Consider the following 24,151-nt stretch of genomic DNA (forward strand, 5'->3'; position numbering starts at 1 on the left):
GTGTTTCGAGGTCCAGATACTGAATGCGATGCAAAGATCGGCCGAGGGTCTCTTGAACCAACCTCGACAGCCGCACTTGAGACTGGTTGCGTTTGGGTCAGGGGTCTCATGGTGTGTCTGTGCATCGCAGTCTGAGTACGGAATCACTGATGTGTGAATATGGACTAACGGGACTCTTCTTAGGTCCGACCACATTCAGTTGATTGCAAGGAGTCCTGCTGTTAATTAAGGGAAACCCTCCGATAATGGGATTAATAACAAATACTTCAGGCATCGGAAACAGCTGCTCTAATGGTCTGGCAAAATTCATCTTCTAAAGATCTGCGGTGATTCATCAAGCCGGCATTTTGTGCTCCAGCCTTGATGAACGGCACAGGAGTAAGATGTGGCAAATTAAAAGCAGGTGCCCACGGCAAAGCCTCCTCTTGGTCGAGCACCTAATTTTGCGATATTTCAAGAAACTTTTACGTCATAAAACTGGCGTAAACTAATTACTTGATTGGTCCATTAATGTCTTCTTTATCCTCTTTCTTGTATCACACAATTAAAGGGAACTTGTCACCTGTTTTGGCCGCTATAATCTGTGGCCGCTGCCTTTGGCCGGGATCACACGTGAGAAACTCGTCCGAGTCTCGCATGTTAATACCTGTCACTCGGATCGGAGCGTGCGGCTGCATAGCAATACATGGAGCCGCACGCTCCGATCCGAGTGTCGGCGGAAGTGCCAAGGAATTAAGATTCGAGACTCGGCCGTGTTTCTCGAATGTGTGATCCCAGCCTTTCAGGGCTTATATATGGCATTCTATAATGCTGTACATAGGCCCCCTAACCGACCTGAAAGACAAGAAAAGTACGTTTTATTATACTCACCGGGGGGGGGGACGGTCCTGTCCGATGGGTGTTGCAGGTCTGGGTCCGGCACCTCCCATCTACTTGCCATGCTGCCCTCCTGTTGCTTCTTTGCTCCCCGGCATCGCACTTCTGCTCACTCGTACTTATCTGCCCTGTTGAGGGCAGAGTAAAGTACTGCAGTGCGCAGGCGCCGGGAAAGGTCAGAGAGGCCCAGCGCCTGCGCACTGCAGGAATCTGCTCTGACCTCAACAGGGCAGATAAGTATGAGTGAGCAGAAGTGCGATGCCGGGGAGCAAAGAAGCAAGCAGGAAGGCGGCGCTGAAAGAAGGTGGGAGGTGCCAGGCCCAGACCTGCAACACCCATCGGACCGGACCGTCCCCCCCCCCGGTGAGTATAATAAAAGTTATTCTTCTTCTCTTGCACGTCAGACCAGGGGCTTATCTACAGCATTATAGAATGCCATATATCAGCCCTGAAAGGCAGTGGCCGTAGCTTATAGCGACCACAACAGCTGACAGGTTCGCTTTAAATGCTAATGTAATTTATTGGTCCTGTTCCCATGTTTTGTAAATGCTTTTTTTTTGTGCGCAGAAAATTATTTAACATTTTAAATAAAGTAGATGTGATTTCAGTAAATGTAAAAATGTATATAAAAATATTGCAATTGCATTAAGGGCAGATTCCCGGCATTTATGCACACACACACAAAAAAAAGGATTAAAAACTGCTGCTTCACATAGGCACCAAAGCGCAGCAAAAATGGAAAAATCTGAGCCGATCACTTCTGCATATTTTGGTGCCAATACATGCAAAAAAAAACCCCACAGCGGGAAAACAAACATTTTTGCTGCAGTTATACAGTAGACTGATGCAGTGTGATAGCGAATCGGAGCTGAATATAAAGGGCTGATAAAGTATAAACCACAAGATCGAGATCATTCGTAACAAAAGACGTTCCAGACTATAGGAAATATATAATAGCTCGCAGGTATACTACAGATACCGGAGAGGGACAATACACATCGAGGAAACCGCTCCCTCTTCTAATGTGATACAGGAAAGATGTATATCTTTGTACCGTGTTTATATTTATGTTTCTCCCTCTCCCATATTGATAGTTCTGCTTCACGTCACTTGTCTTATCTATTGCATTTTTTCTAGGCTGTATTGTGCATAAATATGTGACTTCAGATTTTGTATTAGTCTAGCCTGATGAAGAGACCTGAGTAGTCTCGAAAGCTTGCAATGTGTTACCATCTTTTCAGTTAGCCATTAAAAGGTATCAACCACTGAGGACCCTCAATCCTGAATATTCTTCTAATGTGATCACTGATCATGTTAAAACAAAGCATGGAGAAGCACAATGTGAGCGATGACTCCCTCTAGTGGTGCTTCCTGGAATAGCAGGAGTATACTGTAAACGTTAAGGCTTATAAAGTAAACGATATAATTATAAATGTGATCAATTAGAAAAAAAAAGTGGCATACGCAGTAAAACTTTAAATTATGTAAATAAATGATAAAAATTCATTATCCACCCCAGATGGGACTCGAACCCACAATCCCTGGCTTAGGAGGCCAGTGCCTTATCCATTAGGCCACTGGGGCTGCATGTATGTTTATGTATTCACATCTCTATGTAACAAATAGACAGGCGGCACAATTGCACAGTATAGGCTAAAGATTTTGAGATTACAAAGGGATTCACTTACAGATACTTTGTGATATGGAAAACGAAAAACTGAGCTTAATATGACTGCAGAATGGGGCGGTAAATACACAATCACAGAAGAAACAAAAAAAAAAACGACCACGAAGGGACTCGAACCCTCAATCTTCTGATCCGAAGTCAGACGCCTTATCCATTAGGCCACGCGGTCAATGTGTCTGCTGCTCACTACAGGTTGTATCCGACCAGCGACTAAGTCCTATACTGATCCAAGTAGTGACTGAGTGAAGGGCTTGTGCATTACTGCTACTGGGCACAGAGAGCCATTGTGTTGTGTGCAGTAGACTTATTGTTATTTCTTTCTGTGGAGGCCTCTTGTCTGCTATACTTCTAAATATGCATATACACACACCTATATATACATATATATACATATCTATATATACATACACATACAGTATATACACACACATACATACACACACATATATATATATATACATTCACACACCTATATACACCCCTATATGCATGCATACACATATATACGTTTTTTGTTTTGTTTTTTTTTTCATTTTTCCGCTTCCGTTTTTTAACTCCCCCTTCTAAGGCCTCTTTCACACTTCCGTTTTTACAATCAGTCACAATCCGCCAGGTTTTGAAAAAAAACGGATCCTCAAATTTTTTTTGAGGATCCGTTTTTTTCCCATTGACTTGCATTAATGGCGGATTGTGACGGATTGCTGTCCGTTGCATCTCTCTCTCTCTCTCTCTCTCTCTCTCTCTCGATCCTGTGCCATCAGTTGAGAACGGATCCGCTTGTCCGCCTTTTTGGCGGATTATAACTGATGCAAAAAACTGAAGTGTGAAAGAGGCCTTAAAAGAGCCATAGAATGTTTGTTTTCTCTTTGTATTTTTTTTGTTGATTTTTTTTTGCAGCAGGACGAGTTGTAGTTTTAACCCTTTCATGACCTTGCGATTTTCAGTTTTTGCGCTTTTTATGCTTCCCTTCTTTTTTATTTTTGTGTCAAAATGGCCATGTGAGGGCTTGGTTTTTCGCAGGGCAAGTTGCACTTTTGAATGATACCATCGATTTTACCATTTGTAAAAAGAAAGTGCAATTCCACAATTGTTTTTTGGGTTTTATTTTATTTATCATGTTCCCTATATGGTAAAACTGACATGGCAATATGCTTCCCCAGGTCAGTACAAGTACTAAAGATGTATACCGTATGTACACGTTTATAAGCCGAGATTTTCAGCACATTTTTTTGTGCTGAAAACACCTCGCTCGGCTTATACAGCAGTCATTGTCCAGAAAGCCGGCGGGGGAGGGGGAGCAGGAGCCGGCGGCTGCGGCACGGTGACAGCTGCAGCCCCCGCTAACAGAAGACATCATACTCACCCTCCTCGCACCGTCGCTGCATCTCCATCCATGCATCTCCGTTATTTATCCTGATGCGGCAGCTCTCCTGTGCTGAGCGGTCACATGGTACCGCTTATTAAGGTAATGAATATGCACGCGTCTCCACTCCCATAGGCGTGGAGCACATATTCATTTTACCTTAATGAGCGGTACCATGTGACCGCTCAGCACAGGAAGTGCTGCCGGCACCTGGACAACGGAGATGCAGTGACAGAGATGCAGAGATGGCGCGAGGAAGGTGAGTAGGACTGGGGGGATTGTGAGCCATGCATACAACAATGGGACGGGGGAGCGGAGCCATGTGGGACCAGGGGAGCCATGCATACAACAGGGGGAGCCACACATACCAGGACAGGAAGGGGGAGCCACATACTATTATTTTATAATTTGGTGCGTTTCACCAGCCCTAACAGCCACAGTACTAAATTCACACATTTCTCGTCTGCTTGCGCTCGAAATGTTGCCTTTTAGGTTCGTAGAGACAGAACCTTTTTGCAACCTGATGGCGGCGGCCATCCCAAGGTACTCAGTCCCCAGCTGCCACTATTTTTCCTGGTGTGCCGTCCCGGCATTACACAAGCATGTGTCCCACAACATTACTCGTGCCCTCAACAATGCTGTTACTGGGAAAGTCCACCTAACCACGGACACATGGACAAGTGTTTGCAGGCAGGGATGGTACATCTCATTGACGGCACACTGGGTTAACATAGTGGAAGCCGAGACCCAGTTGGACCTTGAGATGGAACATGTCCTCCTAAAGCAGTGTCTGATTTTGTTGTCTTGTTTTCTGATTGGAGATTTGTTCTTATATTTTGTTCTGTTGTGTTTTATTTTGTAATGTTATGTGAAGTATTTTTATAATAATAAAAAAGACCTACACACAGCCCAGCCTCATGTCATCACAACGTAGATTGGTTGACAATGAGGTAGAGGAGGAGGAAGAACAGGAGCTACTTTCATGGGCTATAGACGGTACTACAAGCAAAACTGTCATACTGTCTGTTCAGCGTGGATGGCCTGAGGGCAGGGGGGAAGAGAAGGAGGACAGCATGGTCAGTCGTCCTCTTGGTGATGACAAGGAAGTCTTGCCTGTTAACAGTCTGGCACGCATGGCTGACTTTATGTTGCGTTGCCTTTCCCGTGACCCTCGCATTATCAAAATTTTCGGTGACACTCATTACTGGTTGGTGACATTCCTAGACCCACGCTACAAGGAGAACTTTCAATCTCTTCTTCCAGAGGCAGACAGGTGTACTAAAATGGTACAGTAGCAGAGGGCCATTGTTGAGGAATTATTAAAAAAATTCCCATCTAAAAACGCTGGCGGCAGAGGTCACAGTTCGTTGGACTCCACACACAGGCATGCTCAGTGGCCCGACATGGGGACTTAGTCCCTGGAGAATCTAGCTGCTGAGCAGCATGTATTGCCAAGGCTGTGCCAGAGGTGGCAGCAGCAAGCATACTCACGGAGCTGGTCAGCAGAGTGCCTGGACTGATGAGTTTGCTGAGCAACCTCCTCTGCGGCTGGAGAGGAATGGGAGACCGCTGGAAGTAAGGCTCAGGATTCTTGCTGTGCAGCGACAGAAATCCAATACCTAACATTACCCCCCCTCTCTGAGCCTCTTTCCGCAATGAGAAGAGGAGCGTGGATGTTTGCCACTGGCTTCCAGGTCTGAGCCTCTGGACCATGACCCTTCCAATCCACCAAGTAAAACTTTTAGCCCCACATCACCTTGTATCCCACGATGGCATTGACCTCAAACTCGTCAGACGACAGGTCTGATGTCCCGGCAGATGGCTCAGAAAACCGGGACATGTGAACCGGCTTAGGGAGAGACACATGAAATGTGTCCGAGGTAGCCAAGTGTGGTGGAAGGACCAGACGGTAGACCACAGGGATAACCTGGTCGAGGACCTTGAAAGGACCAATATAGCACGGTGCAAACTTAGCGGATTCCGCCCGCAGCCTGATGTTTCGAGCGGAGAGCCACACTAAGTCGCCAGGGGCAAAGGTCAGAGCAGGGTGCCGGCGAGTATCAGCGGAGGACCTCATTCTCTCCTTGGAGGTCCGGATAGCATCCTGCGTGCGATCCCAAATGTCATGTGCCTCCACCGCCCAGTCTGCCACCCTAGAGTCGGTGGACGACACGGGCATGGGCACGAGGACACGCGGATGCTGACCATAATTTAGGAGGAATGGGGACTGACCGGTGGAGTCGGCCACAGCGTTGTTCAAGGCGAACTCCAACCACGGCAGCAAAGATGCCCAATCATCCTGCCTGGCCGAGACAAAATGTCGCAGGTATGTCACCAGGGTCTGGTTGGCTCTCTCAACCAACCGATTCGTCTCGGGATGATAGGCCGAGGAGAGATTTAGCTCAATGCTGAGCAGAGAACAGAGCTCTCTCCAGAACCGAGACGCAAACTGAGGACCCCGGTCGCTGACAATCTTATCCGGCATGCCGTGTAGGCGGAAAACATGTTTAATAATCAACGCTGCCAGGCCCCGTGCCGAAGGTAGCCGAGAGAGTGGTACCAGATGCACCATCTTGGAGAAATGATCGGTGACCACCCAAATGACAGTGCTGTCACTGGACTTGGGCAGACCCACCACAAAGTCCATACCAACCATCTCCCAGGGCCTGTCCGCAACCGGCAGGGGATAGAGTAACCCAGTGGGCCGCTGCTTAGAGGACCGATTCTGGGCGCAAGAGACGCAAGCCTGAATATAGTCCTTGACGTCACGAGCCATATGCGGCCGCCAGTACGCCCTCGCCAGGAAATCAGAGGTTCGTTTGGTCCCAAAATGTCCCCCCACCCTGGAAGTATGAGCCCAAGAGAGGACCTCCGGTCGCAGACGGGCAGGGACAAAAGTCTTGCCCGGAGGTACCGACTCGAGAGCAACCGGAGCCACGGTCCTCAGACTCTCCGATGGAACTATCAGCCGAGGCTCCTCCTCCTCTGATGACACCACGGAGCGAGAAAGAGCGTCGGCCCGGACAATCTTCTCCCCAGAGAGAAAATGCAGGGTGAAATGGAATCGGGAGAAGAACAAGGACCATCTGGCCTGGCGAGAATTCAGCCGCTGGGCAGTCTGTAGATAGACCAAATTTTTGTGGTCATGAACACCTGGAAAGGATGGCGAGCCCCCTCCAGGAGGTGTCTCCACTCTGAGAAGGCCAGTGTCATGATCCAGGCTGGATATGACAGATTAAATGGATAAGTGAACTTTTTTTTCCTTTGGCTAGGTGCCAAAGCGATGTGATTGCCACCGGTGGCCATTAGAATTATTACACATGGTGTCGTTCATTCTAAGTTGCCCCGGTGGTGGTGACTGGTAGTCCACTTTAGTTTCTTTGGTTTAGTGCACGTAATTGTAAATCAGTTGTGAGGCTCTATAAAAGAGTTCAGGTGTGTTTGATGACTGTTGGTGATATTGTGTGTTCGTCATTTGGGAAGCAAGCCTGGGTGAGGAAGGAGCTGAACATGAGTCCTGCGCAGCCCAGCCAGAGGGGACGAGTGGCAGCTTTATGGTCTGCAAGAAGGGCTGGCATGGCGTGGTGGAGTCACAGTTTATGATGTCGGCAGGAAGTGCTTGCATGGCTTGGTGGAGTGGCGACTATTGAGAGAGTTGCACTCAGCACGCGGGACTCGGTTGCTGAGAGCTGGACTCAAGCATGCTTGACTTTTTGGGCAGGAGCTGAACTCATCTTTGGGACTCTGTTACTGGACTTCTGCAATTGGTGGTGGACTCTGCTCCAAGGCTGCACTATGGTGAAGGATCCAGTTATGGTGATGGATCCGGGTGGAGGAGAAGATGCACACAGGTGGTGGGCTCTGTTGCTAGGAGCGTATGCAACAGAGCAAAGCTAAGTGGTGTTTCCCCTGTATTGTCATTTTCCCTCATGTGTGTTTAGTGCAGTGGTGGGATTAGTTTCCGCACCGACCAATTCCCTAGTGAGGGTTTAGGTTCAGGGCGAGCTAGGGTTTTTAGGTTCCTGTGCGTCGCCCGGCGCGGAACCGGCATAGGGAGCGTTAGGAGTGCAGGGACACTGGCTCAGGGGAGTACAGGAGGTCTCCACTTCCCTATTGCAGGGCCCACCATTGTTAATGTTACCCAGGTTCCCCTTTATTATTTAAATTCGCCTTACTGGAGGCGGGGTTTCCAGACTACTGTATGTATAACGTGTAATACCGAAATTCACCAGTTGGAGGCGGCGTATCCAGCTGCATGTTTTATTATTTAAACTTGCCCCACTGGAGGCGCTGTATCCAGGGTCACGGGTGTCTTATGGGTTCGCCTTGCGGTACTCGCTGCGTCCAGACACATGTGACCGTGACATTATCACCAACCTTACATTTTTTTTTTCTGGTGAGCTTTGGCCATGTGGAGACCTGTGAGTAATTGCTGCCGGGCCTCACTGAGGAGAGTGGGGAGAGGCAAGGTGTGATAGAGCCGCTGCAGCAGCAGTTATCAGGGTCTGGGGCCTCTGCTCAGGCATCACTAGAAAATCAAATGGCAGCTTCGGTCTGGCAAAAAGCCGCCTAGAGTCGCTGCTGGGGAGCGGGACTTGTTCATACAGGTGGACGCACCCAGACAGGTGGGTGGAGTTGGTGATCCCCATGGTGCTGTCTGGGGTTCCCCGAGGTGAAGGGGTACGTCCCTGTAGTGAGCAGACTGGTGATAGTCTGCGGGGCTCACGCCAAATCTTCCATACCATTGAAGAAGCCGCCCCCTCCTGGTCGTGTGGAGGCAACCAGAGAGTGTATTTTTGCTCCATATTCCTGCGGCTCTGGCAAAGTGCCCCCTAGAGTCGCTGCTGGGAAGCGGGACTTGTTCATACAGGTGGACGTACCCAGACAGGTGGGTGGAGTTGGTGATCCCCATGGTGCTGTCTGGGGTTCCCTGAGGTGAAGGGGTACGTCCCTGTAGTGAGCAGACTGGTGATAGTCTGCGGGGCTCACGCCAAATCTTCAATACCACCGAAGAAGCCACCCCCTCCTGGTCGTATGGAGGAAGGCGACCAGCGAGTGTATATTTCCTCCATATTCCTGTCCTCTTCTCCTCCAGGTCTGAGCAGCAGGTGTGCTGCGGGGGAGTAGGGACAAATCTCAACCCTCGTCATTAACCAACCCTGGGAGGCGCAGGCCTCATGGTGAAAGGGTTGGAGGGTGGTGTCCCTTGGTGAATAGCGGGGGTGTGAGTGTGGTGACACAGGGGGACGCCTCTGTCGTCGAGTCCAGAAGGAGTTCACCAAATATATGACAAACGAATATGTTCAATAAACGTTCAGGTCCGGACCTGTGTGTGAACGAGCGTGTATGGGTGGCCACCAAAAAACATCTTGTGGAAGTGTGTTGTGGAGTCTGATCAGCTCATAGCAAACATACACATACATAAACTCGTTCCCCAGGTCGGCGCTGTGGAGATCAGTGGTGCCTCCAAAACTAACATTATTGCCAATACCAGCGGTGCGTTTGTCATAAACCTGAGATTTCAGGTAGGGGTGGGGTATAGGGAGCGTTAGGAGTGCAGGGACACTGGCTCAGGGGAGTACAGGAGGTCTCCACTTCCCTATTCCCTATTGCAGGGCCCACCATTGTTAGTTACCCAAGTTCCCCTTTATTATTTAAATTCGCCTTACTGGAGGCGGGGTTTCCAGACTACTGTATGTATAACGTGTAATACCTAAATTCGCCAGTTGGAGGCGGCGTATCCAGCTGCACGTTTTATTATTTAAATTTGCCCCACTGGAGGCGCTGTATCCAGGGTCACGGGTGTCTTATGGGTTCGCCTTGCGGCACTCGCTGCGTCCAGACACACGTGACCGTGACAGCCAGCTTCATTGCTAGCAACTCCCTGTCCCCGATGGAATAATTCCTCTCCGCCGGTGTGAAGGTCTTAGAGAAGAAGCATGGGTGCTTCCGACCTTGCGAGTCGGACGGAAGAGGCATCCACCTCCAGAATGAAGGGCTTATCTACATCGGGGCGATGTAGAATGGGAGCGCTAGCGAAGTGGGATTTAATAGCGGCGAAGGCCTTGGAGACAGTTTCCGACCACAGTTTGGGGTTTGCACCCTTCTTGGTGAGGGCTACCAAGGGCGCTACCAAAGTTGAGAAATTGGGAATGAATTGGCGATAGTAATTTATGAACCCCATAAAACGCTGCACCGCTTTGAGAGAATGGGGCTCCTGCCAATCCATCACCGCCTGTAGTTTGGCAGGATCCATGGCCAACCCCTGGGCCGAGATGATATAGCCCAGGAAAGGCAAGGCAAGGACTCCTGCTCAAACACACATTTCTCCAACTTGGCGTAAAGGGAGTTTGCTCGCAGGAGATCGAAAACTTTGCGAACATCTCTCCGGTGGGAGTCAATATCTGGAGAGTGAATGAGAATATCGTCCAGATAGACTACTACCGAGGTGGTAAGCATATCCAGGAAAATATCGTTCACAAAGTCTTGAAAGACACATAGCCCGAAGGGCATCACCAGGTATTCATAGTGCCCATCTCTGGTGTTAAATGCCGTCTTCCAGTCGTCCCCCTCACGGATGCGAATCAGGTTATAGGTTCCTCGCAGATCAAGCTTAGTAAACACTCTCGCTCCCCGTAGCCTATCGAACAGTTCCAATATCAGGGGTAGAGGATACTTGTTCTTAACGGTTATGGCGTTAAGACCCCTGTAATCGATGCACGGACGTAATTCTCCATTCTTCTTTTGGACAAAGAAGAATCCCGCTCACGCCGGAGACACCGACTTCCTAATGAATCCTCTTGCCAGATTCTCCCTGATATACTGAGACATGGCTTCTGTCTCTGGGAGAGATAGGGGGTAGACTCGACCCCGGGGAGGCTCAGCACCGGGCAAGAGGTCAATAGGACAGTCATAAGGGCAGTACGGCGGAAGGGTCTCCGCCGTCTTCTTGGAGAAAGCATCTGCATATTGCTGGTACAGCTTGGGAAGCGAGGAGAGATCTGCGGAAACCTCAGAGGTAGCGACCTGTACGCAGTACCTCAAACACCTACCCTCACAGGACTTGCTCCAACTGAGGATTTTTCCCGAGGACCACTCTATGTGAGGAGAGTAAGCTCGTAACCAGGAAACTCCTAGGAGGACCTGGTCGATATCTTCGGGCATGACAAGAAGAGACAGCATCTCCTGATGGCAAGGACACAGTGAGAGTCTGAGTGGAGCCGTCTGGTGGGTGATTTGGGACGGGAGTGTCGCACCATTCACCACTCTGATAGTGACTGGCTGAGGTAGCAGGACCAGGTGGATTGCGTGTTGTAGGGCGAAGGCAGATGACATGAAATTGCTCTCCGCTCCAGAGTCCACACAAACCTCCACCACCAGAGTGGAAGAATTAAATTCTAACGCCCTGTAACAACCCTGCTGGCATCACTGCATGGCCTCCCCTCCCCCGCACACCAACTTACTTTCTGCTTCAAGCCATGCTGTGAATTCTGTCTGTTGCCAGCTCTGTGCCTCTGCTCTCCATGTTTCCAGACTGTGTGTATAGGGGGGCGGCGCCTGAACTCTCTGGTTCTTATGCAGTCAGGGTGCACCTGTGTAATATGTCCCTGACCAATCGCCTAGAGCCCTTGACTATTTAGTTTCGCCACACCCACTGACCTTTGCCTGTGCAATGTCTATACTCAGTTAGTATCTTGCTGCTGAGGAAGCCAGGCCCTGTGCTGTGTATCTCCTTCTCTGTAGGAATACTCTTTGTCTCGCTTTGTACCTTGTCCGCCTGCCAGGAGGCAGAATATCCTGGCCCTTGAGTCTTGTTCCCAGTGCCTTGTCTGTTCTCTGTCCGCCTGCCAGGAGGCAGAATATCCTGGTCCTTGTGTCTTTGTCCCTGCCTCTCTGTCTGAACTCAGTCTTACCTTTGTCTGTCAGTCTCCCTTTCTCCTTGTCCGTGGCTCCCTTCCTTGCTGTGTCTTTCCTTGTGTCCTCCCTGTCTGTGCATCTGCACTCTCGCAGCTTTATCTGTGCATCTGCACTCTCGCAGCTTTATCTGTGCATCTGCACTCTCGCAGCTTTATCTGTGCATCTGCACTCTCGCAGCTTTATCTGTGCATCTGCACTCTAGCCGCTCTGTCTGCACAGCTCCTGCTGCCGCTGCAGAACCTCTTGCTGCAGCTTCTCTCCACAGACCTTGTGGTTCTGCTTTGCTCCATTCCTGCTGCCGCTGCGGAACCTCTTGATGCAGCTTCTCTCCACAGACCTTGTGGTTCAGCTTTGCTCCACTCCTGCTGCCGCTGCAGAACCTCTTTCTGCAGCTTCTCTCTCCACTCCTGCCTTCACCTGCACCTCCTGTGTGAACAGGTCCAAACCTGTTCCTTCTTATTTCACTCTTGCCTGCCTGCTTCCATACCTGCACCTCCTGTGTGAACAGGTCCAAACCTGTTCCTTCATATTCCACGCCTGCCTGCATCCATACCTGCACCTCCTGTGTGAACAGGTCCAGACCTGTTCCTTCATATTCCACGCCTGCCTGCGTCCATACCTGCACCTCCTGTGTGAACAGGTCAAAACCCATTCCTTCATATTCCACTCCGGCCTGCCTGCATCCATACCTGCACCTGCTGTGTGAACAGGTCCCTACCTGTTCCTTCTCAAGCCGTGCCCGCCTGTCCTGTGTCTCAAGCCGTGCCCGCCTGTCCTGTGTCTCAAGCCGTGCCCGCCTGTCCTGTGTCTCAAGCCGTGCCCGCCTGTCCTGTGTCTCAAGCCGTGCCCGCCTGTCCTGTATCTCAAGCCGTGCCCGCCTGTCCTGTGTCACAAGCCGTGCCCGCCTGTCCTGTGTCTCAAGCCGTGCCCGCCTGTCCTGTGTCTCAAGCCGTGCCTGTTTGCCCAGTGTCTCCAAGCCACGCCTGCTTGCCCTGTATCTGTCGTACCTTCTTGCCCTGTGTCTCAGTCTGCCTGTCAGTCACATCTGTCCAAGTGACTTGTCTCCAAGTGGGATCAGCAGCCACAGCCAGACACCACCCTGGAGTGGCACCCGACAGCTATCTGCCGCACAAGCCTGACCTCACCATCAAAGGCTCCAGTGAAGACCAAGATAGCTGTCGCAGTCACGCCCCTTCCAGGGTAGTCTGGTCTGTGGCACAGTGGGGCCACAACCCCCGGCTCGCGCCATTCAGCCAAGGCACGAGCGTGACACGCCCCTTTAAACAGGAGCTTTGAGGAGAAAGTCACTGTGTCTAGTAGGCCCCCTCCGATAACCACTAGACGGGAACGTTTCCCAGGCGCTGTGGGCACTGGATAGCTAGGTGCCCAGTCTGCCGACAACGGAAGCAGACTGAAGGTACCCGCATGGACCGGGCCATGGACCCCGTGCGAAACACCTCCATGGCCTCTGGAGGCTCAGGTGGCTGACTGAGGGGTTCCAGCGGCCTAACAAAGTTTGGAGCCAATCTATATTGTTGGCGGGACTTGGAGCGCTCCAGCCCTCGCTCAGTGAAGCGAATGTTAATTCGGGTGGATACCATAATGAGCTCCTCCAAGGTGGTGGGCACCTCCCTGGTGGCCAGGGCGTCTTTGACATGATCAGCCAGGCCTCTCCAGAAAATAGGTATGAGAACCTTATCTGGCCACTCAAGCTCTGAGGCCAGAGTTCTGAAGAGGATGGCATACTGACCGACCAGAGACGAACCCTGGGTTAGGGCCAGCAACTGCAGTGCGGTGTCGTGCGTGACCCGAGGCCCCAGGAACACCTGCTTCAAAGTGACCAGAAAATGGGTGGCACTCTGTACCAGGGGATCCCCACGCTCCCACAGCGGGGTGGCCCACTCCAAGGCCCTGCCCGACAGAAGGGAGATGATAAATCCCACCTTGGCCTGCTCAGAGGGAAATCGTGTGGCCAGCAACTCCAGGTGAATGGAGCACTGACTCATGAAACCCCTGCATGAAGCACTATCACCCGAGAACTTTTCGGGCAGCGGGAGGCGAGACAAGGTAGGCAGGGCTAGCTGGGGAGACACAGGCGACAGCCTCTGTAACTGCTTGAACAGCGACCGAAGTAACATCCGCAGCTGAGGTGGAACGCTCTAGCGCTGCCAACCTACCCTCCAGCTGCTGGATGTATCTATGCAGTCATTGTTCGTCCACCATTATTAGCCAGACCTTGGCGCTAGGATAATGTTAGGGCTGGCGGAACGCACCAAATTATAAAATAATAGTAGGTGCATTCACAGCCCGTGGTCCACCGTGCAGAGGTGGTACACTGCTGCTAAGTAATGGCGGAAGAATTAAGCGGTGTGAAACCAGTCACACGTGGGTTACGTAACCCAATGTGGACAGGGGCGTACTCTGTTAATGCACAGCCGCTGAACATAAATGCCGGAGACTGTTAAGCTCACAGAGCCCGGCCAAAAGAGCGCACAGTGTACGGCCACAGAACACTACCCCAAGGACACGGGGTTAACGTCCTTCTAGGCCCACTGAGCGCGCAGCGTCGCTGCCGCGAGCGCCGCTATAGACGCTGGCTATGGAGCACGTGCACTGAGGCGTGCCGAGTCCCTGTTGAGGACTGATGCTTGACTCAACCTCTGACCTACCTCAGCCTGGGCGCTAGCAGGCTAGGCTGCACAACACATGCGTACCAAGGGTAGGGGTTTCTTAATGAGTCATTCACCAGAGACATTCATACGTGCATACATCACTCACTCCACATAGTCTGTAAATACAGTCTATCCTAGCGCCTGGCCGAGCGGCCATGCAAACCTTTTATAGCCGCGAGCGTCCGGGACCTTCCTGACTTCTCGGATGGGTCAATTCGAACAGGAGCAGGACCTGAGCACGTGACCTTCGATCTCCAATGGGAGATCACTCCACGGGCATGCTCAGTGGCCTGACGGGGACTTAGTCCCTGGAGAATCTCGCTGCTGAGCAGCATGTATTGCCATAGCTGTGCCAGAGGTGGCAGCAGCAAGCAAACCCACGGAGCTGGTCAGCAGAGCACCTGGACTGACAAGTTTGCTGAGCAACCTTCTCTGCGGCTGGAGAGGAATGGGAAACCGCTGGAAGTAAGGCTCGGAGTTCTCACTGTGCAGTGACAGAAATCTGATGCCTAATAGTGGTCTGTGGGACACTTGCTGTGCATTTCTGCTTGCGTTTCAATGACTGGGGTATGGACAACTGAAGGCTGCACTGGGACAAGGATGTGGACATGCTAGTTGAGCGTGCTGCGGAATCCGCTGTGGTTTCGAAACCGCGGAAAATTCCGCAGCGTCTGCACTGCGGTTTTTGATTTGCATTGATTTTAATGGTACTGTACACAGCAGCTAAAACTGCTGCGGATCCGCAGCATGTGCACACACCCTAATGATTATACGTTTAATCCAGATAGTCATACCACACAAAAACACTAATAAATAACATTTCCCACATGTCTGCCTTACATCAGCACCATTTTTAAAACGCTAATTTATTTTGTTAGCCTTTTAGGAGGCTTAAATATGTAGCAATAATTTTTTATTTTTTCAAGGAAATTTACAAAATTTATTTTTGAGGGACCTATCCAAGTTTGAAGTGACTTTGGGGGTCCTGTATATTGGAAAATCCCCAAAAGTGATACCATTTTGAAAACAGAACCCCCTGACATATTGAAAACTGCTGTCAGGTAGTTTATTAACCCTTCAGGTGATTTTCAGGAATTAATGGAAAGTGGTATAGCAGGAATTATAAAATGTTTGTTTACCACGTAAATGTCACTAACTTCGTAACTGACCGCAACAGCCGGGAGACTCTAAGGCCGCTATTTGACCATGAACTGCTATGGCAAACATCAGGACCACACAATCATGATCTCGGTGTGTGAATTAGATTAAAGCGGAAGCGCCCACAATCTTTTAACCATTTTTCCCATATAGTCACTTTTAACAGCAGCAACTTAGGGGTTAAACAGATATGGACGGTGCCAGCACTGATTGTTTGTGATACAGTAAGTTGTCAGCTATAGCATACAGTTGATAGCTGCTGGATTGTCACCTGTATGGGGATGATATTCTCTTATATCTCAGGTCAGTAAAAAGACGTATTGGCTGTCATTAAGGGGTTAATGGCGGCGGTTGTCCCTCGGTACTTGGTCCCCAGCGCTACCATCTCTCCTGTTGTGCCGTTCCCGCCTTACACAAGCATGTATCCTATAACATTATACGAAGGAAGCGAAAGTGAAGCAGCCATTGTTTTGACTGCAGGGCACACGTGGCATAAGAATATCATGTGAGCTCCAGGAGTGCAGGTGCCATCATGGCTGAAACAGAGCTGGCACTGGAAATGAGAATAGCCTGTTTTTACTTTATAAGGGGAAATATACCAAGTGAGAAGGGTTTTTCTAAGTAGTGAACAACCCCCTTAAAACTGTCAAATAAAATCTTCAAAATGGCAATCTTAATGAATAGGGGCTTATGTGTGAAGAAAGCGTCAATTTTCTTAGTGTGTAAAAGACACACAAGTGTCCTGGGCAAACTGAGTAGAAAAAACAGTGGAGTGCAGGGGCACCAAAGGCAATTTTGCACGGGGTTGCACATAGCTTAAGGCCGGCCCTGGTCATGGTCATGACTACAGTGTACATGACCGTTGCAGACAATGACAGGGCACAGTGGATTTGCCAATGAAGATTCGATTTAGACCGTTGTACATATTAGCAGCAATGATCCCGTTAAAGGCAGAAAGCAATTTAAAATAGAAAACTCCTTTAAGGCAAGAGCTACATGAAGATTGAGATGTACAGTTGTTGCCAAAACTATTGACATCCCTGCAATTCTGTCAGATAATACTCAGTTTCTTCCTGAAAATGATTGCAAACACAAATTCTTTGGTATTATTATCTTCATTTAATTTGTCTTAAATGAAAAAACGCAAAAAGAATTGTCCTAAAGCCAAATTGGATATAATTCCACACCAAACATAAAAAAGAGGGTGGACAAAGTATTGGCACTGTTCGAAAAATCTTGCGATGCTTCTCTAATTTGTGTAATTAACAGCACCTGTAACTTACCTGTGGCACCTAACAGGTGTTGGCAATAACTAAATCACACTTGCAGCCAGTTGACATGGATTAACGTTGACTCAACCTCTGTTCTGTGTCCTTGTGTGTACCACATTGAGCATGGAGAAAAGAAAGAAGACCAAAGAACTGTCTGAGGACTTGAGAAACCAAATTGTGAGGAAGCATGAGCAATCTCAAGGCTACAAGTCCATCTCCAAAGACCTGAATGTTCCTGTGTCTACTGTGCGCAGTGTCATCAAGACGTTTAAAGCCCATGGCACTGTGGCTAACCTCCCTAGATGTGGACGGAAATGAAAAATTGACAAGAGATTTCAACGCAAGATTGTGCAGATGTTGGATAAAGAACATCGACTAACATCCAAACAAGTTCAAGCTGCCCTGCAGTCCGAGGGTACAACAGTGTCAACCCGTACTATCCGTCGGCGTCTGAATGAAAAGGGACTGCATGGTAGGAGACCCAGGAAGACTCCACTTCTTTCCCCGAGACATAAAAAAAACCAGGCTGGAGTTTGCCAAAACTTACCTGAAAAAGCCTAAAACGTTTTGGAAGAATGTTCTCTGGTCAGATTAGACAAAAGTAGAGCTTTTTGGGCAAAGGCATCAACATAGAGTTTACAGGAGAAAAAAAAGAGGCATTCAAAGAAAAGAACATGGTCCCTACAGTCAAACATGGCGGAGGTTCCCTGATGTTTTGGGGTTGCTTTGCTGCCTCTGGCACTGGACTGCTTGACCGTGTGCATGGCATTATGAAGTCAGAAGACTACCAACAAATTTTGCAGCATAATGTGGGGCCCAGTGTGAGAAAGCTGGGTCTCCCTCAGAGGTCATGGTTCTTCCAGCAGGACAATGACCCAAAGCACACTTCAAAAAGCACTAGAAAATGGTTTGAGAGAAAGCACTGGAGACTTCTAAGGTGGCCAGCAATGAGTCCAGACCTGAATCCCATAGAACACCTGTGGAGAGATCTAAAAATGGCAGTCTGGAGAAGGCACCCTTCAAATATCAGGGACCTGGAGCAGTTTGCCAAAGAAGAATGGTCTAAAATTCCAGCAGAGCATTGTAAGAGACTCATTGATGGTTATCGGAAGCGGTTGGTCGCAGTTATTTTGGCTAAAGGTTGTGCAACCAAGTATTAGGCTGAGAGTGCCAATACTTTTGTCTGGCCCATTTTTGGAGCTTTGTGTGAAATGATCAATGTTTTGCTTTTTGCTTCATTCTCTTTTGTGTTTTTTCATTTAAGACAAATTAAATGAAGATAATAATACCAAAGAATTTGTGTTTGCAATCATTTTCAGGAAGAAATTGAGTATTATCTGACAGAATTGCAGGGGTGTCAATACTTTTGGCCACAACTGTAGTACTGCAAGATCGCCTCTGAGGATGCTCAATGGGGCAGAGTTGCAGCCCATGAGATGACCGACACAAAACAGTTCATTCTTTTCAAATATTTAGCTGCCCATCAAACACAAATTACTAACCTCGTAGGCCTCAATGTCATTCATGACTTGCAAATGTAAAGGAAGAAGGACAGCACTCCTGTATTATAACTTGGTGCACGGATAGGGGCCCAACCTATTATACATAAAGGGTATGTGCACACGTTGCAGATTTGTGTGCAGAATTTTCTGCACCAAATCTGCATCTCCTGGCAGAAAACGCAGCTGCAGATTTGGTAATCTTAATTGCGGTTTTTGCGCCTTTTTTGTGTGTATTTAATGCATTTTTTGTGCGGTTTTTCATTGCGGTTTTTGATGCAGTTTTTCTGTGGTTTAATCTGTGCATTTGATGCGGATTTGCTTGCGTTTTTCATGCGGATTTGTCAGCGTTTTTGTAAAGCTAAATAAAGAGAATAAACGTCAAAGAAGAAAAAAAAAATTGTGATGTCATTTCCTAGTCCAACCTCTTCTCAATCTCCATTTTGGAAAGCCCGGTTCATAATGGAGAGGCGTCAATAAGACGCCTATCCATTACTAATCCCAAAAAAAAGGCGTGGCCTCACGCCCAATTTTCACATCCAGAAAGGGAAAGCCAGCGACTGGGTGCCGATATCTTGTTTGCCTGGGAAGGGGTTAATAGCCATTAAATGTTCTGCAGACAGCTGTGGGCTGATATTCATAGCCTGGAAAGATTAACCTCTTCCCAGGCTATAAACATCGGCCCCCAGTCGCTGGCTTTCCCTCTCTGGACTGGAAAAAAAATTGTGTGGGCTCCCGCCCAATTTTCAAGTCAAGAGAGGGAAAGCCAGCGACTGTGGGCTGATGCTTTGTAGCCTGGGAAGAGGATAATCTTCCCAGGCTATGAATATCAGCCTGCAGCTGATTGCAGGGCCTTTAATGGCTATTAAAATAGGAGAACCCCCCCCAAAAAAAATGACGTGGGGTCCCCCTATAATTAATAACCAGTAAAGGCTATGCACACAGCTGTGGGCTGATATTCATAGCCGAGGAAGGGGCCATGGATGATGGCCCTCCCACCGGCTAAAAATACCAGCACACAGCTACCCCAGAAATGGCACATCTGTAGGATGCACCAAATCTGGAGTTTAGCCTCTCTCTTCCCACTCCTGTGTAGCAGTGGAATATGGGGTAGTAAGGGGTTAATGTCACCTTGCTATTGGAAGGTGACATTAAGCCCGGTTAATAATGGAGAGGCGTCAATAAGATGCCTATCCATTATTAATCCTATAGTAGAAAAAAACAGAAAAAATATTTTAATATTCTGAATTTAACCATACTTACGAATACGCCTAATTCCCCCAAGCCCTTGATCTCCTGTAACAAAAAATAAATATTAAACCAACAGTATACCACCTGTTCCGACGTAGTCCAATTAATTTCGAGTGTCCCACGAAGATCTATCATGGAGAACAGCCGCATCGGGAGATGCAACTGCTCTCCGCGGCTTCCAAAACACACTGACAGGAGCTAAAGCTCCTGCAGTGTGACTGCGCATGCGCAAGAGTTTACTGGAATTCAGAGAACTCCGGGACTCTCACTTTACGGCACTTCACGCAGGTCAAGTGCCATAAAGTGAGATCCCGGAGTTCATTGCATTCCGGAAAACTACAGGAGAGTTGATATCGACATGGGACAGTCTGGGATGACGGAGGATCAGATGATCGAGGGCTTCAGGGACTTGGCATATGTGGTGAGTACAGTATGTCATCTATGTTGTAAAGATTGTATGTTGTATGTTATATGTTGTATGTACTGCATGTTACATGTATGTACTGTGTTTTGTTTTTAACCCATTGTAGTCAGTCGCCTGACAATGGGACAACTCTCCCATCATCATATTTGGATGGGAGCAGTAGTACTATCCGACGATTGACTACAATCAGTCACTAGACTCACAAGATAGACACACAAGACAGACACACAGACAGACACACAGAGATCATATTTACCAACTCAACCAATGACATCCATCCCCATGTGACGGTACAACTCCATTTTCACTACCCTCTGCCCACACACTTCCTCCTGTGACATCACTTCCCTTTGCAGCGTTTTGACACCCAAAACTGCAGACACATCCGCAGCAAATCCGCAGATCTTTTTTACATCTGCAGTTTTACTGCGGGTTTGCCTGACACAATGGGAGTCAATGTGTGCAGAAACACTGCAGATCCGCACAAAAGAAGTGACATGTTGCGGGAAAAAAAAAGAAGCTGCGTCTCTGTGCGGATTTTTCCGCACCATGTGCACATCAAGTCTGCTGTTCCCATAGACTTACATTGGTTGTGCACTACACTGCGGATTTAATGCAATTCCGCGCAGCAAAAAACGCTGCGGATCCGCAATCAAATCCGTAACATGTGCACATTGCCGGATCCTTGAACTTTTTGGCTCTCAGTTTAGTAGATTTATTAACAGCATGAAGATAATGTACAAAAACGCTTTGGTCATTGGACCTTCATCAGTTACACACTAAAGAATTATCAAAAACCAAAATACACAAACAAGTAATTAATAAAGAGCAAGATCAGAAAATGAGAAAATTCAAGGCGATGTAATACATAACATCATATGAGCAAAAAAATGTGGATAGAATCACATTGTATATACAGTATTCAAATAGTAAATGCAAAATTCATTTACGATTCTCATATACATATTAACTTTAGATGAAGCTTTGAGCAGTTAGCCGGATGCAGTAATGGACAGGAGGCAGAGCAAGGGTTAACGTTAATTTAACTTGAACAGGGGGGTACATCACGCAGGGATGAGAAGGGGTACACATTGGTATAGCAGATGATATTAGCACAAAGGGTGTGCAGATTGAGGTGACAATTGTAATAAGTAAAGCAACGGTTTATTAAGGGTTAACTTATCAGTTCGACAGCTTCCTGACTGCAGAGTCCTAGGTTCAAATGGTGGCGCCAAAGCAGCTAGTGTGTGATGAATCCGGTGTCGCCCTGAAGGCGTTGATGATCCAGTTCCCGGCGGTGATGGTGAATCCTTGATGTCTTGTACGGGGTCCTGGTTCCAGGATTCGTTGTGCGGAATGACTTGCAGTCTCCAGACTCCAACACTGCCGGAGCTAAAAGGGAATCTGTAACCCATTTTTTGTGATATGATGTAAAGATATCATTCAATTTAGTGTAACATAAGCATTATAGCAGTACTTTTGATACCCCTGACTCCCCACCTTTGATGCATAAATACCGTTTTTAGCTCTCCTGCGGTGTATGTAAATCTCTGCGGTGCGGTCCGATGGGCGGGGCTTATTCTCCTTCTCTCCCCCCTTCTCGGCTTTCTGTATGTATTGTGATCTGTGAATATCACAGATCTTGTAAACTTGCTGCGCGTGCGCATTGAAATCACCTCGATCACGTGTGCGCAGTATGCTTTGCCCAACTGTGGGGAAAACATAAAATCAGTATTGCCCTTGTGAGTTGGAGTGTGGTGCCCAGCCCTTCCCCTATGAGTGGGAGTGTGGCCCCCAGCCCTTCCCCTGTGAGTGGGAGTGTGGCCCCCAGCCCTTCCCTGTGAGTTGGAGAGTGGCCCCCAGCCCTTTCCCTGTGAGTTGGAGAGTGGCCCCCAGCCCTTTCCCTGTGAGTTGGAGAGTGGCCCCAGCCCTTCCCCTGTGAGCTGTAGTGTGGCCCCCAGCCCTTACCCTGTGAGTTTGAGTGTGAACCCCAGCCCTTCCTCTATGAGTGGGTTGGAGTTTGGCCCCCAGCCCTTCCGCAGTGAGTTGGAGTGTGGCCCTCAGCCCTTCCCCTAAGAGTGTGCTGGAGTGTGGCATCCACCCCTTCCCCTATGAGTGAGTTGGAGTGTGGCTCCCACCCCTTCCCCTATGAGTGAGTTGGAGTGTGGCCCCCAGCCCTTCCCCTATGAGTGAGTTGGAGTGTGCCCCCCCCAGCCCTTCCCCTAAGAGTGAGTTGGAGTGTGGCCCCCAGCCCTTCCCTTGTGAGTTGGAATGTGGCCCCCAGCCCTTCCCTGTGAGTTGGAGTGTGGCCCCAACTCTTCCCCTGTGAGTTGGAGTGTGGCCCCAGCCCTTCCCCTGAGTGAGAGTGTGGCCCCCAACCCTTCCCCTGTGAGTGGGAGTGTGACCCCCAGCCCTTCCCCTGTGAATGGGAATGTTGCCCCCAGCCCTTCTCTGTGAGTTGGAGTGGCCCCCAGCCTTTCCCCTGTGAGTTGTAGTGTGGCCCCCAGCCCTTCCCTGTGAGTTGGAGTGACCCCCAGCCTTTCCCCTGTGAGTTGTAGTGTGGCTCCCAGCCCTTCCCCTGTGAGTTGGAGAGTGGCACTCAGCCCTTCCCATATGAGAGAGTTGGAGTATGGCCCCCAGCCCTTCCCCTAAGAGTGAGGAGTGTGGCCCCCAACTCTTCCCCTGTGAGTGGGAGTGTGGCCTCCAGCCCTTCCCTGTGAGTTGGAGTGTGGCCCCAGCCCTTCCCTGTGAGTTGGAGTGTGGCCCCCAGCCCCTCCCCTATCAGTGAGTTGGAGTGTGGCCCCCAGGCCTTCCCCTATGAAAGAGTTGGAGTCTGGCCCCCCAGCCCTTCCCCTGTGAGTCGGAGTGTGGCCCCCAGCCCTTCCCCTATGAGAGAGTTGGAGTGTGTCCCCCAGCCCTTCCCCTGTGAGTTGTAGTGTGGCCCCCAGTTCTTCCCCTGTGAGTTGGAGTGTGGCCCCCAGCCCTTCCACTGTGAGTGGGAGTTTGTCCCCCAGCCCTTCCCCTGTGAGTTGGAGTGTGACCCCCCAGCCTTTCCCCTAAAAGTGAGTTGGAGTGTGGTCCCCAGCCCTTCCCTTATGAGTGGGAGTGTTGCCCCCAGCCCTTCCCCGGTGAGTTGGAGAGTGGCCCCAGCTCTTCCTCTGTGAGTTGTAGTGTGGCCCCCAGCACTTACCCTGTGAGCTGCAGTGTGGCCCCCAGCCCTTCCTCTGTGAGCTGGAGAATGGCCCCCCATGTTGCGAGCTGGCAGAATGCACCACATATTAAAGAAGGTGTTTAGGTGCGTTCGCAGCCCGGGGTCCACCGTGCAGAGATGGTAACTGCTGCTCGGTAATGGCGGACGTTATATGGCGGTACAATAGAGGAACACACGGGGTTAACTCCACCTAGTCTGTACAACGGCAGACCCTGTTACCTCACAGAGCCGCCCGACCGCCACACACAAATGCTGCAGCCTGTTTATGCTCACAGAGCTCGGCATTGTGAGCACTGGTGTATAGACACAGGACTCTACCCCTGAGACACTGGGTTAGAGTCCCTCTAGTCACACTAGTGCTCGGCACTGCAACTGTGGTGCCAGGAAGAAACTAATGAAAAAATAAAGCACACTACGTGCAAACCGCCACTAACCACCCGGACAAGGGAGGAAAGCGCTAGACTTGCGCACGGCGTTGCACTGGCGGATGCAGCCGTTTAATGCGGTACTGAATATGCCCAGAGCTGGAAGGCACCATATGGCGCTGAGATGTGGAAGCACCGTGGCGCAGACCAAGCCACTAGTAGGCGCTGACTCTAACTTTATAGCCCTATAACATACGTATCAAAGGGAGGGGAGTTATAATGAGTCAGTCACCAGTTTCATGCATCCATCATCATTCACACAATATTCAAAAAGAGTCTATACTAGCGCATGGCCGAGTGGCCATGCGAACATTTTATAGCAGCGTCCTTCCGGGACCTTCCTGCTGGTCCAATCTGAGCTGCTTGAGGACCTGAGCATGTGACCTCCGACCTCCAA

The 24,151-nt window shown here is 49.5% G+C and overlaps 2 non-coding genes across 2 annotated transcripts; both read right to left on the minus strand.

The window, feature by feature from the left end:
- Positions 1-2,387: 2,387 nt before the first annotated feature.
- On the minus strand, positions 2,388-2,460 carry TRNAR-CCU (transfer RNA arginine (anticodon CCU)). Its single transcript has one exon. It is a non-coding gene; the product is annotated as a tRNA-Arg (tRNA).
- Positions 2,461-2,659: 199 nt separating this feature from the next.
- On the minus strand, positions 2,660-2,732 carry TRNAR-UCG (transfer RNA arginine (anticodon UCG)). Its single transcript has one exon. It is a non-coding gene; the product is annotated as a tRNA-Arg (tRNA).
- Between the last annotated feature and the right edge of the window lie 21,419 nt (positions 2,733-24,151).

Source organism: Dendrobates tinctorius, unplaced genomic scaffold, assembly GCF_039654945.1.
Source record: "Dendrobates tinctorius isolate UK_male_01 unplaced genomic scaffold, ASM3965494v1 ptg000103l, whole genome shotgun sequence".
NCBI lineage: Eukaryota > Metazoa > Chordata > Amphibia > Anura > Dendrobatidae > Dendrobates > Dendrobates tinctorius.